The sequence below is a fragment of the Leptosomus discolor genome, chromosome 8 (genome assembly GCF_034619465.1).
Source record: "Leptosomus discolor isolate bLepDis1 chromosome 8, bLepDis1.hap2, whole genome shotgun sequence".
NCBI classification, from domain to species: domain Eukaryota; kingdom Metazoa; phylum Chordata; class Aves; order Leptosomiformes; family Leptosomidae; genus Leptosomus; species Leptosomus discolor.
In genome coordinates this window covers 29,567,258-29,581,308 of record NC_141398.1, presented here as the reverse complement: position 1 = coordinate 29,581,308, position 14,051 = coordinate 29,567,258, and the positions used below count along the sequence as shown (strand labels likewise).

The 14,051-nt window shown below is 43.2% G+C and overlaps 1 protein-coding gene across 2 annotated transcripts in view; it reads left to right on the top strand.

Moving 5' to 3' along the window:
* The window catches only part of SLC22A23 (solute carrier family 22 member 23), a 107,003-nt gene that overhangs the window by 23,763 nt on the left and 69,189 nt on the right, over positions 1 to 14,051 (top strand). The window lies entirely within an intron of this gene.

Below are 14,051 nucleotides of genomic sequence, written 5' to 3'. Positions count from 1 at the left end.
TCATAACGGGGGTAACTAGTAAACTTGTAGTCAAAACATTTGAAAACCCCTTTTGGAGGCCTTGCCACCAGCCTGTGTGATGCCACCAGCCTAACCTGTTCCCCTTGCATATGCTCCAGAGCCCTCTGTCTGCTTTTGCTTCCTTGGCTGTTTGTAAATAACAGGTAGTACTGCACCAACAGTTCAGATCTTCATGAATTTTTATGTATTTCATAAATTTTTATCGTAGATGGTATCTAACCCATCAAGATTTAGCAGAGTATCTTTACTTTGCATGGAGTGTTTCACAGTATTAAGTTCCACAGTTTTTTGTTTTGTTTTTGATCTTCAGCAAGAGGAAAGAAGCCCAACCAGAGTACACAAGAGTTTGTTCTGGATTGCACTTCTTCGTTATAGCTGATATGATACCCAAGAGACACATATTTTTCTTCTCTTGCCTTTGGTCATGTAATCTCTAGTGAGAATTTTTCAACAAAAAAACGAAACCACCATAGAAGATGTTACATTCTTACTGGGAAGTGTTTTAACCTGTGTGGTTCCCATGGGAGGGGGCTTCAGCCATTAACAGTATGACATTCAGCTGGAAATTAGGCTTATTGGGATTTTTCACAGCCTGATGTAGCATGTCAGTTTTTCTTGGTTGGTGCGGGGGTTTTTTTGATTTTTAAGAGAGTCGTTGCAATGGAAGATTTTCATGGAGAAATGCCATCTAAGTAAAAGTTTCATTATGGACCTTTTGAGATCAAAGCAAGAGAGTGCATGTGTCACCTTAGATCAGGCAATAGCTTGCCAGCCAAGGCTTTAATTCAGCAAATGGGAGATCCTGGTTAGCTCATGCTTTGCTTGATCCAGAGCACAGATTTGAATCTGATTCCCCTGTAATTCAAGTATTTGCTATAACTGCTGTCTGGATAGACAATGCATGAATAGAGCTAGTAGTTGTTAGCAGAGAACTGTGTGAAATTAGCCACAGCCAGAACAATAGTGTACTTCAATGGAAGTGAGAAAATGTGAAAGATGCAGCACGTGCACCTCTGGTAAATCTTCTCATCTAGCTAGGGAGGTGAGGGGAGTGGGGTTTTCTGTATTAAATATTTTCACCTAAGAAAAACAAGTTGTCATCTTGGTGTAGAGTAGTGGAAGAAGATTAATGCTTAAAGCTTTAAGAGAGTGGGAGGAACAGCATTTTTTGTTTGTTTGGTCGGTGGTGGTGGTTTTGATTTTAGTACTCGTCATCTGTTAGGCCTTTTCTCTGTTTAGATTTACTATCTTTCCCTTTCTGCTGAAGTCCATAGCATGCCATTACACTCCATTGTAGAGTCATCTTCTGTTTCATAGCCCCTCTTCCCTTTCTCTTAATGGCCTTGATTTCTTCCCCTGGAGGTGAGTTGCCCCTGAATTCCCGGCTGGCTGCCCTGAGTAGAACAGTAGAAAGTGGAAAGTTGGATCTGCTAGACAGTCATTAGCTGAAGTTTTCAAAGCTACTGTGCAGAAGCAAGCTGTATAGGCTTGCATAGCCTGCAAAGGTAATTAGCCTGCCACAGGGATCCTTTTACACTGTGTTGAGCTTGATAGTTGTATGGGATTTATGGCCCACCTAAGGTAAATTGTAAATAACAGCCCTGGATGCCTTGGGAGTGGGAAGAGCACCAAAGTGCTGTCTTTAAAAGACAGCTGCTAAGGTTGAGTTGCCCTCACCATACAAATGGCACTCTTCTTTATAGCCTAATGCTCTTTTCCTACCTGTCTGCCCTACAGTGCAGAGTGAGCCCAGGGACAATCCTTGTCCTCTGTGGAGGGACGGCACTGAGCCCAAGCCACCCGTGCTCCTCTGCAGGCTTTCCTTGGTGTTGTAGCGAGCTAGCTTCTTGTGTGCTCCAAGTACAGCCTCTTGCCTGGAGCTGCTTGGGACTTGTATAAAGAAACCATTTTTGGATGTTGATTCGTAAAACTAGTTTTGTTGGAAAATGTGTTTCAGGTGAAATTTCTAGTGAACCTGTAGGAAGAGAATGGCTTTGTGCAGGTGATAGTTCTTGCTGTGGAGAAGGGAAGCAGAGAAGAAATGACCCTGGGGCTTTTTCCTCCCGGGTGCTTTGGATCATTGCATCATCTAGGAGAGTGAAAGGCAGTTAATCCTTTTCCACAAACACATGCAGCTTTGAAAGGCTTTTGTTTCATGCTGATGTGGAGCAGGGGAGCCTTCTGAAAGTGTTTTCCTGCTCAGTACCAACCTTCAGTGGGTTCCTGTGCTCCTGAACAGCTGGCACGTCTTGTGTGGTGAGGCACCAGCAAGGTCCTCAGGAAGCTCTCCCCAGGAGGGTGAAGTGGCTTCCAGTACGGCATGCTGAGCAGTTGTCTGATGCACAGAGCTGGAACTGCCTGCTGTGATATGCTGGTTAGGTCTTCTGCTATGTTTGCTGAGCAGATTTCTGCAGAAACCAGCTGTCCCTTGTGGGAGAAGGGTGCTGGGACTGGAGGCAAAAATCTTATGGAGAGAGAAATGATGGAGGAGTGCTAAGGAGCACTCTGGCTGCAGTGGTTGGAAGGGGGTGTTTGGCCTGCCCAGCAGTTAAATGTAGGAAAGAGTGTAGACTGTGGGTTGGAGGAGGACAGATTAAGAGAAAGCAGAGGAAAAGCTATTTTTTTCTGAAGGTGCCTTTTGCTCCAGTATTTGTTGCTGCATGCACATCTAGGGAGGAAGGACAGGCATCCTGCACCTGCTGGCTCAGCATGGTTGGATCCACGGTGCCGTAGCCTGCTGCCCAGCTGAAGAAGAGGAGGTTTGAGTTTACCCATTGTGGTGGAAAGCCCTAAGCTGGTCTTGCGAGGACTTTCCTTCAGACAGGCTGAGAGGGGAGGGGAAGAGGTGTGGGAGCCCTGAGCAGGGACATGTGCGCCTGAGTAAGGCCTCAGCTGGCATCTGTGGACTTGTACAGCAGATGAGGTGTGCCACTCTTACTGCAAATAGCTCTGCTTGCTGGTTGCAAGTCATGTGGGACAAAGTACACTCAGCAAATGTGAAAGTCATGGGAGAAAGCAAATCTGATGATCTCAAGGGTGGGGAGGGTGTTGCTTGTGGGTCACTTCAGTCTCACTGGGGCATTGCCTTGGCTGTGCCCACAGGGCAGCCTTTTCCTGTGCACTTGCGTAGAAGGCCAGATGCTGCAGCTGACTCAGCATGGGTCCCTGCCTTAGGGCTCGCTTTCACAAGCTGGCATGAGCTGATACGTGGCTGAGGGCAGGAGTCCCCCCTCTCCTCTCACATGCTGCTGCCCAAGCCACGGTGATGCCAGCATCTGCTTGAGCCCTCTGCAAGGGAAGCCTCCACTTTTGCTCTGGAGAAGACCAGCTGTGCTGTTGTCAGTGGGATGTGCCCTCTGATCTTGTCTCCTCTTCCTTTGGGAGATCATCTGCCGGGCATCGTGTCCCTTGTGCTGCCTGAGCCCGGGGGTTAGAGCAGGAGTGGGGCCCGCACCAGGCAGGGCCAGTGAAACGAATGAAGGGAAGCAAGGGTTCCCTTCCAGGTGATCACCTCCTATGCCACATCTATCTCCTCCACAATGTCCCTGCTTTTGTCACTTCCTGATGTCAAACTAGGATGATAGTATTAATTAAACTATTTAAGGGGGAGGAGAGGAGGGGAAAAGTTGTATTTTTCTGGCAAATGCTTCTGGCAGGTTTAACAAGCCTCCTTTTAAAGCACTGTGTGCCATCGCTAACAACTGTACCTGGGCTCAGACAGCACAAGCTATGGTGCAGATTTGCACACAAATGCAGGCTGTTCAGCATTTTCATGGGTGACTGAACTACAGATTATGCTGCAAAATTAAAAAGTCTAGACTTGAATGAACCAGTAAATAGGCTCTGGAAATAGCTTTGCTGAAAGGGAGACAACATCTCAGGTTGGAGCGAGGAAGCAGGAGTGCCCCTCTGATGCATAGTAGCAGGATGAATAGGCATGTTTTTTCCTCTTTCACTGTTAGGAGAAAAAGGGTAGAAAGACTGTTGAAAATCATAGGTTGAGTTTCAAAAGCCTGGAGAAGCTTGGCAAAAGCTTCCAGACTGGTTAAGCTGTCCAGCTGTGATGTATCTTTCTCGTTTATAGCTAGGTCAATCTAACCTGTTACTCCTGTAAATTGCACAGGCAGTGATCTGAGAGAGGCTAAATGTGGCTTCTTAAGATTTTTTTTTTTAACATGTATCCTGGAAAGCTAGAGCAGCATGCTAGAAAGCTTGCTCCAGGCTGAAGAATGAGCAAGTGCCAAAACTAAGCGTGGAAGCCTCTGGCTGTTGGGCTGTAGTAGTGTCAGATTTGTAAAATAATTTTGCTTCCAGTCAGGTGTCAGCATAAAGGGTGAGATTTATCTCTTTTTTTTTTTCTTTTTTTTTTTTTTTTCCCTCCCCTCCCCCCCCTTCCCCTCACTCCTGGAACTGTATAGGTGCTGAGATTCAGAAGCATCCCAGGCTTGTAATTCCCACCTCTCTTCGAGTTGGAATGGTTAAAACATGCAATTGTTTGATTTTATTCTCCATTTTCCTCTCTGAACTCTTCAGTAGGAAGCATGGCCTTGGCTAGGCAACACAGGTGAAGCACTGGAAACCGCAGGCTCTGAAGTTATTCTGTGTAATCTGAACCAGCTCAATAAATAACTCCCAAATCGGAGGATGTGGAAAACATCTGACTCCTTTCCAGTGCATTGACATGTGCGTTAGCTCTGCAGTAGCATGCAGTTCTCTCTACTGACAGGTCTGTGATAAGATCAAGGTTGTTGAGCCACCTACCTTCTGTTTATGTAACCAGCCTTTCCTTGCTCTGAGTCGCTTGATGCAGATCTAGTAGGAGTGATCATAGAGGGATCCACTGAACAAAAATCTTACTGGATCGCCCTAAAGTGACCATTAATCATTAAATGATACAGAACCACTTTGTTTAAAGAGCGGCCACAGGCTGTTCTGACATTGAGATGGGATGTGAGTTTCTGGAAACAGCACCTCTGCATTTTTAGTAGCTTTGTGTAAGAACTGTTAAAAAAAAAATGTATGCAGTAGGAGCGCTCCAGCTGCTCAAAAAAAAAGGACTGTGCACACCTTTTATCAAATGCCTGAGGGCTCAATTTATGCAAGAGTGGAAAAGGTTATTGGAATTACAGTATTCTCCTTATAAGTATAAATCTTCCTTGCTCTACATTGGTTCCTTCAGAACAATCAAATTATGACTCCTTGTATAATCTGTTGGCCTCCTCCTTGTCAGTACTTCCTCTGAATTTCCTTCCCTTTTCTGATGGTCAGAGTGGTGATGAGCTCTTCTAGGGACATGATGTCTGCCATCAGGGCAGGGGCTGTCATCCTTATTTTAACCCCTACAAACTGTATTCCAGAGCAGAGATGCCCTTGAAGCATTGCTAACATATTGTCCTGAATCCTGGAAAAACTGTACCATTTGAGGCAGCCTGTTTGAAATTAGTTTATACAAAGTCTCAAAGTATGCCGAAGGGGAATAAAAGGACAATCTTTCTAAAGCTCCTTGAGAGGTTAGAAGATGTTTGGTTAATGCAGAAATTGCAGCAGGATCTAATTTTAATCAGTTTTTCCATTTCAGTTGCTGAAAGTCTTGTGTGTTGTCAATGTGACAAAAAGCCAAGGAATTAATTTTATTTGAGATACTTTTTGTATGACTGGTCAATTGGGAATGCAATTAAGATGCAACACTGCAGTTGTTTTACATGTGATGATGACAATCAGATGAGATTAGAGTACACTTGCAACTTCCCCAGCTCAAAACACAGCTTGCATTTACCATTTAGAGTGTCTGTCTTTTAATTGTTCCAAATCAGCTCCAGCAGTTTGGGTACGCTCAAAATCTTACCTTCTGTCATGCAAATGCTTGTAACTGTTCAGGATTGTAATGACACTTTTAGGGATTTATTTTTATTTTTATTTTTTTTATCTGAGCAATGTCAAACAGACTCATAGGTCTGCTCACCCCTGTTGTGCAGCGAAGAGCTCACTGCCACTGAAAGGAAACAAGAGGGGCTTCTCTTTTCCCCTTCTAAATTCCTTTGCCTTGTTTCAGCCGTTCATACAACCATGGCTTCAAACTATAAGGGAGTGTTTGACTTAAATCCAGAAAGTTTCCTTTCACTTGCAACCCTTTGACTCTGCTAAAGCGGTGTTAGAACCTTACTGTAAGAGTAAATTGTAAAGGGTCTGTTCCCCCTGCTGCCTTTTTTTTTCCTTGATGTAAGACAGCTGCTGGATGGCTTTTCCTTCTATGTAGATCCAAGCTGGTGTTCAGCATTGCAGAGGGTTGCTGGTAGTAAAAGCATCACATAACGCGTGTGAATGCATCCGTGCAAGCCCTGTCCGAAGTGGCGGATGTCGCTGTTGGGATGTGGGTGGTCTGTATCTCACAGAGTCCTTTGGCTGCTATGCACCAGTGCAAGGCCCCTGCCGGCCCCCCTCCTGAGAGTGTGTCTCAGTAGTACTGCCAAGGGGTCCTCCCAGCGGGAGGAGAGCGCTCCACCACAGTTGTCAGGTCTGCTCCTTCTCACCCCCAAATTAAAGCCTTCCCACTACAGCCTGCCCAATGCCTGGGCTCCAACTATTCTGCTTATTTTGGCTGGAAAATGGTTACGTACTTCGCAGTTAGAAGGGTTTGATGGTGCAGCAATATTGTTTCACTGGTGTATGTCCGATATTGTGGTGAATTTGTGATTAATCACATACTGCCATGACCTGAGTGCTATATTGTGAGGCTTTTTCCCAGAGAAATGCAAGTGGTTTGGAGACCGGGATGTGAAAGCTCTGACAGTTGTCTCTCTTTTTTTTTTTTTTTTTTTTTTTTCCTGGCAGGAAACTGAATTTGTTGCAGAGAGCATCAGAGAGAAGTCATACATGTAAGGCCTATTCTGCTAAGTCTGTTGACTTACTGAGTTTTAGCTATCTTGTTCCTCAGCTGTGTCCTTACACTTGGCAGAACTTGAAAACTGGACAGGCTAGTGTTGGAAATTAATTGGGCAGCAACCAGCTGAGAAGCTGCCCTTAAGATAGTTGGCATACAGGACTGGGCTTGTTGTTTTTTTTTTTTTTTTCCCCCAGCTGCTTCTTCCAGTGAGGCACAGGCATATGCACATTTCTCTTGGGTGCATGTGTTAACTTTCTGCTGCAAAAGGAAGCACGCACAGCTTCATAAATCACCTATGAATGAATAGTGCTTTACTTCCCTTTCCTGCCTGTCTCGACAGGTTAGCTGGTCAGGAAAATGCAAGCTAAATTATCATGGCAACAGGATGTGCATAGAGGAAAAACCACGTGTATAAGGAAGGTGGGTTTAGAAGTGAATATTCAAGTCCAGCAACAAATGTCAGCACACAAATTCACATAAATATTTATGTGCCTTTCAAGAGGAACCGTAATCTAACAAGGCTAGCCAAATTTCCATCCCCAGTCGTGCAGACATGACTTCTATTTTCTCACTTACAAATAACATAACCCTGTGGGATTTTTACTAGTTCAAGTTAATTAAATTTCACTCAAAGCATGAAATTTGCAGGCAGCGCTCATTGCAGTGTTTCTACAAATGCATATTATTTAGTCAAATACAATAAAAAATTCACTTTTGTTTTAATACTTTGTTTTATTTTTTGCCAGTCTACAGAATTTAATCATACAGGATGTTCCAGCACTCATATCACTTTTCTTTTTTAAAGAAAACTGCCTGATGTTGCATTGCAGATGAATTTGTTTATAAGTTATATGCTGCAACTACTGATGGACATAGAAGTATGAGCTATGTCTTTGTCTTTTGAGAACATCTGGTCCCTTCTGAAACGAATTGTACATACACTTATGTAGTTTTTAGAGATAAGTTGAGACATAAGTGCATGTCAGTATCTTGAGAACTTGTTTGCTCACATTCTTTGAATTCTGGTTATGGTATAAATTGTGAGGGAAGAAATCAGTTTACTGAAGTCTAATGAATGACGTGCAAATCTTTGCAAGCCCTACTCCAGTTCTGCGTATATGAGCTGTATGTCTGCTTTAGTCACCCATACGTTTGGTAAGGAATCTTTCAACTACAGATACTCTTGAATTTAGGCTTGGTAATAAAACAGGTAGTATCTTGGAAAAAAAAGGGTGTTTCAAGAAGGCTGTGTGGCTTGGAAGTGGAGCTGTCCCTTGATGAACAGTGTCTGTGCTGAACAGTGGGACAGAGCATCATCCAGCATTTGCATCAGAAGTTCTGGAGCCACATTCCTGTGTCTCTCTGGGTGATTTCCCCAGCTCCTGGATGCCCCAGCATCTCTAACTGGCTTGCACTTAGAGGAATTCAGGGTAGACTAACTATTCCTGTGGCTTCTCCTTCCAGCTTTCTCTCCTGTTGCTGTGGCAGGTACCACCCTCTTGTGGCTCGTACACCGATGCCTCAGTCCTCTCTCATACAGTCAGGCATTTGAGTGCAAATACATCTCCATCAGCGGCTTACCTCACATATTCAATATATTAAGTTAAGAACATGCATTTCATTCTGCTGCTGTTAATTCTCAGAGGAGAATAATCTCTGGCAGAAGCAGCAGCAGCAAAGCGCAACGCTTGTGCAAGTCTCGTCCAGCCAAGCACACGAGAAGTGCCTCAGTGCAGTGGAAGAGGGCAAGCTCTGCTGTGTGCTGTAATTAATAATTCTGTTAAAAATGCAGGTTGGAAGATCTGTGCGCCCTGGTACTGAAGCATAAGTAGGTTACTTTATGCACTGTCTGTTATCCAAACACTTGAGGCTAATTCCCTGGAGAAATGAGGAGGGCATTTTCTCCATGAAGCATTCAGTTCAATAGATATTTAAGCACATGGACCAGGGATCATTGTCTAAAATAAATACATGAATCCCTGGAGTTTTCTGCTTGATGTGAAACTACTGTCCAGAAGGAACGAAGTGCAGCTCTGTCAGCTCTTCAAGGGCCTTCTCCAGTTCCAATGCTGCTTCCACCCCAATTTCAATCCTGTACTGGTAGTCAGTGTAGCTGTCTCCTGGATACAGAGCACTCTGTTAACAACTTTGTAAGTCAGAAGAAGGAAAAGTAACAAAAAACACACAGGAAGCAGAATCAATAATGTGATGAGGCAAAAAGCAATATAAGGTTAGAAATGTTTTTTTTTTACTATAGCAAACAAAAATGGATTGAAGGCAGCGAGGAAAAACAAGAGCAACTTAAAAAGATTGTATAATGGTAGAAGTAGCTTATGTGGTGAAATTGAAACCAGCGTTCTTAATAAAAATCCCATTTTTGTTTCATTTATAGCTTTGACTCTGAGATGGGGGTTTTTGCTTAGAAATTGACTGACTTGTTTTTCAAGGCACAAAACCAAATCTGTGTTTCTGGGAAGCTTGAGGAAAATTAATTAAAGAGCTTTTGAATTATAGGCCCATTAAAAATTACTCTGCTTTGAAAGTTAAATAAATAAAGACATCAGTGTTAATCATCTATTTGAAAAAAATGGCATCTCTTGTATCTGTACAGGAGAGAAACCCAATTACTGCACTCCAGTGCTTTGGAATTTGGGGAGGAGCAGCTTTGATTGTATCAACATGGACTCTACCCGTATGAGTCTTTTCAGATGTCATATGTGAGTTTAGAGTTGTGAATCAGCCTGAAGTGTTGTCCTGTCCTACTTATTTTTCTCTTTAGTGCCTCTGCTAAATCTGGAAGAAAATATGCAAAGTTCAATCTGCATCTTGTAAACCTTGTTTAACGCGATGGGTTTGACTTATTCAGGAGACAAACTTTTTGACTAAGTGGTGCATTTCAATAAAATAAGTATTCATGCAGGCGTTTTTCCTCCCTTCCTGGCCTTTTCTCCAATGGTGGTCTTTGACTGAGAGTCAGTGCTTCGTGTGGTCTAGGGCCAGTAATGTGTGGCAAAGCAGAGAAAAAGAAAAGCTGATGCATGACCCAAAGAGGGAAAGTAAAGAAAATAAAATATACAGTATGTACCACAGCTGCCTCTTCTTTCTTACTGCTGATAAGAGGGAATGTGACAGATATTTTTCTAAAATAAGAAATCTGCACCTATCCAATGAAGAATAATAGCAGCAATTAAAAATTTCATATCCTAGTTATTTTGGAAACAAAAACATGGCCAGATGAAGCTGGCAGCATGTCGTGCTAGCTTGTGTGAATTGAAGCAGCACTGCCGTTTCGGTGCTGCACTTTGCTGGGATCCTGGCTGGGAGTTTTCGGTGCCTGGTGCGACTCACAACTCACGTTGGAGATATTACTGCTTTTTCGTGCCAGGACAGCTTTGTGTATGACTTCTGTTCTGATTAGGAAACATTTATTTACCCATAGTCTCTGTTCCTCCTTCAGGCCAGCAATGTACATCCTGCTTTTGCCCAGTGCCCCTCGGCTGCAAGCCAACAGCTGCCACGTGGCACTGCTCACAGCAGCGCGGTGCAGATGAAATACCTCACAGAAGTGAACTTCTTGGAGAAATGACCCACCTGCTTGTCGAAGTGGGAAAGGGCCTTTTATTTACGTGATAAACAAAAATATCCTTTCTGCCCTGATTGCTGGAAGTAGTTAAAATCTCAGCATGACGGTGCAGGAACCGGCTGGAGCTTTTGCCCTGCAGGGGAATCTGACAACGGCTCTGGGACAGCCTAAGCTGACCTGGCTCTGCCTGCTCTGGGTCTGCCCATCCTTCTCTGGCTAGTGCTCCCACCTACTGCTGGTCCTACAGTGAACTGATTCAAGGGTGTAAACCAGCAGAAAACTATTGATTTTTGTTTTCTGGTTTGGTTTGAAATCAGTTTCCCCCTGGTCTTTCTCCCTCTCTCCCAGACAAAGGAGGAGAGCAGGAGCAGGTGACTGGGCAGTCAAGGGGAGAGGAGGGACTGCAAGAGCCATGATACAAATTCAGCTTGCTGTAGTGCCCTGCTGTAAATACAGTTTAAGAGTCTTTGTGGCTTCCTTGTAGTGCGGATGAATCAATTCTTGCGAGCTTATTGCAGCAACCTTAGGTCAGGAAATTCTTTCGGTGAAAACAAATTAGGCTGTTACAAGTCACCATGAAGCTCACTTTTATTCAGTGCGGTCATTCTTGAATATGGAATTTAAAACTTTCTTGCAGGCTTTTTAAAGATTAGACAGTGTTTAATTGCATCTTGGCAGAGACAGCAGGTCTAATGTGTTTAGAAATGTATGTCTTGGACAGGTTGACATTTCCTCCCAGGATAGCTGTCTTTGAAGTAGTAGCAGATGGAAGTCCTTCCACCACTTCTAGGCACTGACTAACTTGTCTTGGAGAAAAGCGGATAAATTGGCAGTAGAGAAAAGGATTCTCAAAAATAATTTATAGAGATCTGTATGGCTCTAACTTTATTTACTTCAGCTTTCATAGTGAGGATACAGACTTTGGATTTATTTAGAACTTTTGAAGCTCAGTTGGAGAACCAAATACAATCGAGTCTTGGTTATGAGATTTCCACTTTTCTGGCTGGCTTTTCTTAGCAACATCTGAATTAGTGAATAAATAGAAGCCTCCAGCCTGCTGCTGACAACAAATAATCTGTGATTCAAAGTAAAACATCTTGATCATTGACTTGGCAGTCCTAAACCTTCAGGAGCAGAAATGCATGCCATCAATCTGATATTACAGTACTGGAAAGAAACGGTTTCTTTGAAAAGGTCATTTTGTTGCTGTCCTGTCAGTTTTGCTTCAGTAAATTTTGCCCTTTAAGGAGACTGGATTTTATTTTTGACATTAGGATAAAAAAGGTTAAGGCTTGAATTGTGGGGCAGAGATGAAGATGTTTGCGTCTAGGATAAAGATGCTGAAAGATGCTGTGTGCGCTGAATTGTCTGACCACCTCGTATGACCCTGATGTTCTACTTGGGGCATTTGCAATGTCTTTGGGATTGTCATAGAGTTCATGGGGTGGTTTGTTTTGTTGTGTTTTTTTTCATTTCTGCTTGCTTAACTAATTTTTGATTGCTACTTAGGGGGCTGCCTGAAAATGCCTGACTACAGCATGTCCGTCTCTATTTTAAAATATTACACTGTGTAAAATAGTAAAATACAAAGGGAAGTTTCTGGATTTATGCATTTAGGTTTCAGCTGTGTCTCCCATTTGTTTTGTTATAAATGGTAGTACTGAAGAGAGCGAGTTTCACTTTCTCAACACTGGAAGGGAATAGTGCTTGTTCTTCGGAAACGACATCTATGAGAATGGTACACTACAACACTTGCTATAATAAGAAAATTCACTAAGATTTGTGAGATTTATATGAAAATGAATTTGTCCTGATGATTCAGAATTGTGAATGTTGGTCTGCAAAATACTATGCACAATTCTAATTTCAAGTAATAGAATTTTAGTGACTTAAATTTAAGATACTGCTGTAACGTGGTTAAATGCCAAACCAAAAAAATCTCCGTTGGCTTTTTTATACTGCATTGCACTTATACTTGTACAATGTGTAATTGCTATGAAATGGTACTGTTGGAGTGTAAACCTTGAGACAGTTTCAAGGCAGGTGTTCAGGGTAAAATGCATCAGATTTAATTTCACTTAAAAGCTAAGTGTAAAACTATTATACATTTGAGAAACCTAAACATATGAGCTATCAAAACTTTCATTTTCTGTTTGTTCTGCAAACTGGTGGATCAGGACGGGCATAGGACATGTCTGGTGAAGCTGTCCCGTGTTGTCTGTACCTGGAGAGGCTGGCAGTGTCGTGGTCTCCTCTGAAACCCTATCAACTTGCCCAGGCACAGGTATACGTCGAGAGAGGCGCTGTCAGTGCGGTGCGGGTCTGGGGGCCAGCAGAGCTGCTGCCTGTGTGTCAATACCCAGTCCTCAGAGTACCAGTGTTTTCCTGGTAGTCTTTAAGGAAAAGTTTTACTACATGAGAACTATGCTGCTGCTGTGATCCCAGTAAGATACTGATCTTCGGTGATTATTGGATATAGTGTTCCCATTACTGTGGTCACCATATAGAACTGTGTTTGCACTCTTACAGCTGCACATTAATTCCCAAGGTGAACCCTGGGGGAATTACCCAGCAGCTCCTGCTGCTGGGAGGAGCAACAGCGCTGCTCACCCACATCCATTTCAGCAACCGCTTCCTTTCTGCTGGCTTTGACATTTGTCTTACCCTCTTCAGCCACTTAATCCAGCCAACAAACAAACAAAATTGACTTTTTTTTCTGCTGAGCTGGTTTTCTGCTCTTCTGTTGAAATAGGGGAGCAAACAAATGCAAATGTCAGAGGTGTCAGGGGAGGTGAGAACGCAGGAAGGTGGACTTTGCTGATGGGGTGGCGAACTGCATCCTGACCAGCACTGTGTCATGAAACTAAACGTGAAAATAGAGCAAAGGCATAGCTGCATGTTACAGAAATTTTAGTGTAGTTTAGTTTAGTGTTACATAGCCAGTTTCAGAAGTTTCTGCCACATGTTGCTGCCTCCTGAATTTTGCCGATTTAGCTGGTTTCATAACTGCACTCAAAATCAACTCTGCAAGGTGATGTGGCTTAAATAAAAAAATTCAGAAGTACCTCTTGAAGTATTACTCCCACTCCACCACCACCAGTTGCTCTGCTCTGTTTTTAAACAGATCCACCTCAGGATTATTGTGTGATTGAACAACAGTGGGATTGGTGCAGATGAGGGAACCATAACTTGTAGCATGCTCTTTCCTTCTCACACCACATTGTCTGTGGGCATTCAGAATGAACTATACGTAGATGAGCTTCTCATGTACTGCAGAGTACGCTTCAGATAGAGCAAAATCGAAAGGGAAGAAATTAGAGCATCACTCTGTGAGGAAAACTGAATTAATGTATAAAGTTTTCTAATGGCAGTATGCAACCTTGACTCCAGTAAAGGAAGTTAAAGAAATGACGAGTGAGGAATGGTGGTGTGGGTTCCAGTTGAGCTGGCCACCTTCCCTTGGGGAAAGGCCAGGGAGGGGAAGAAACTCTCTTTCACTCAACTGTTTTTAATGAAAAGTCATGGTCTTTTTTTCATTTGGAATTCTGAAATACTAGCAGCAGA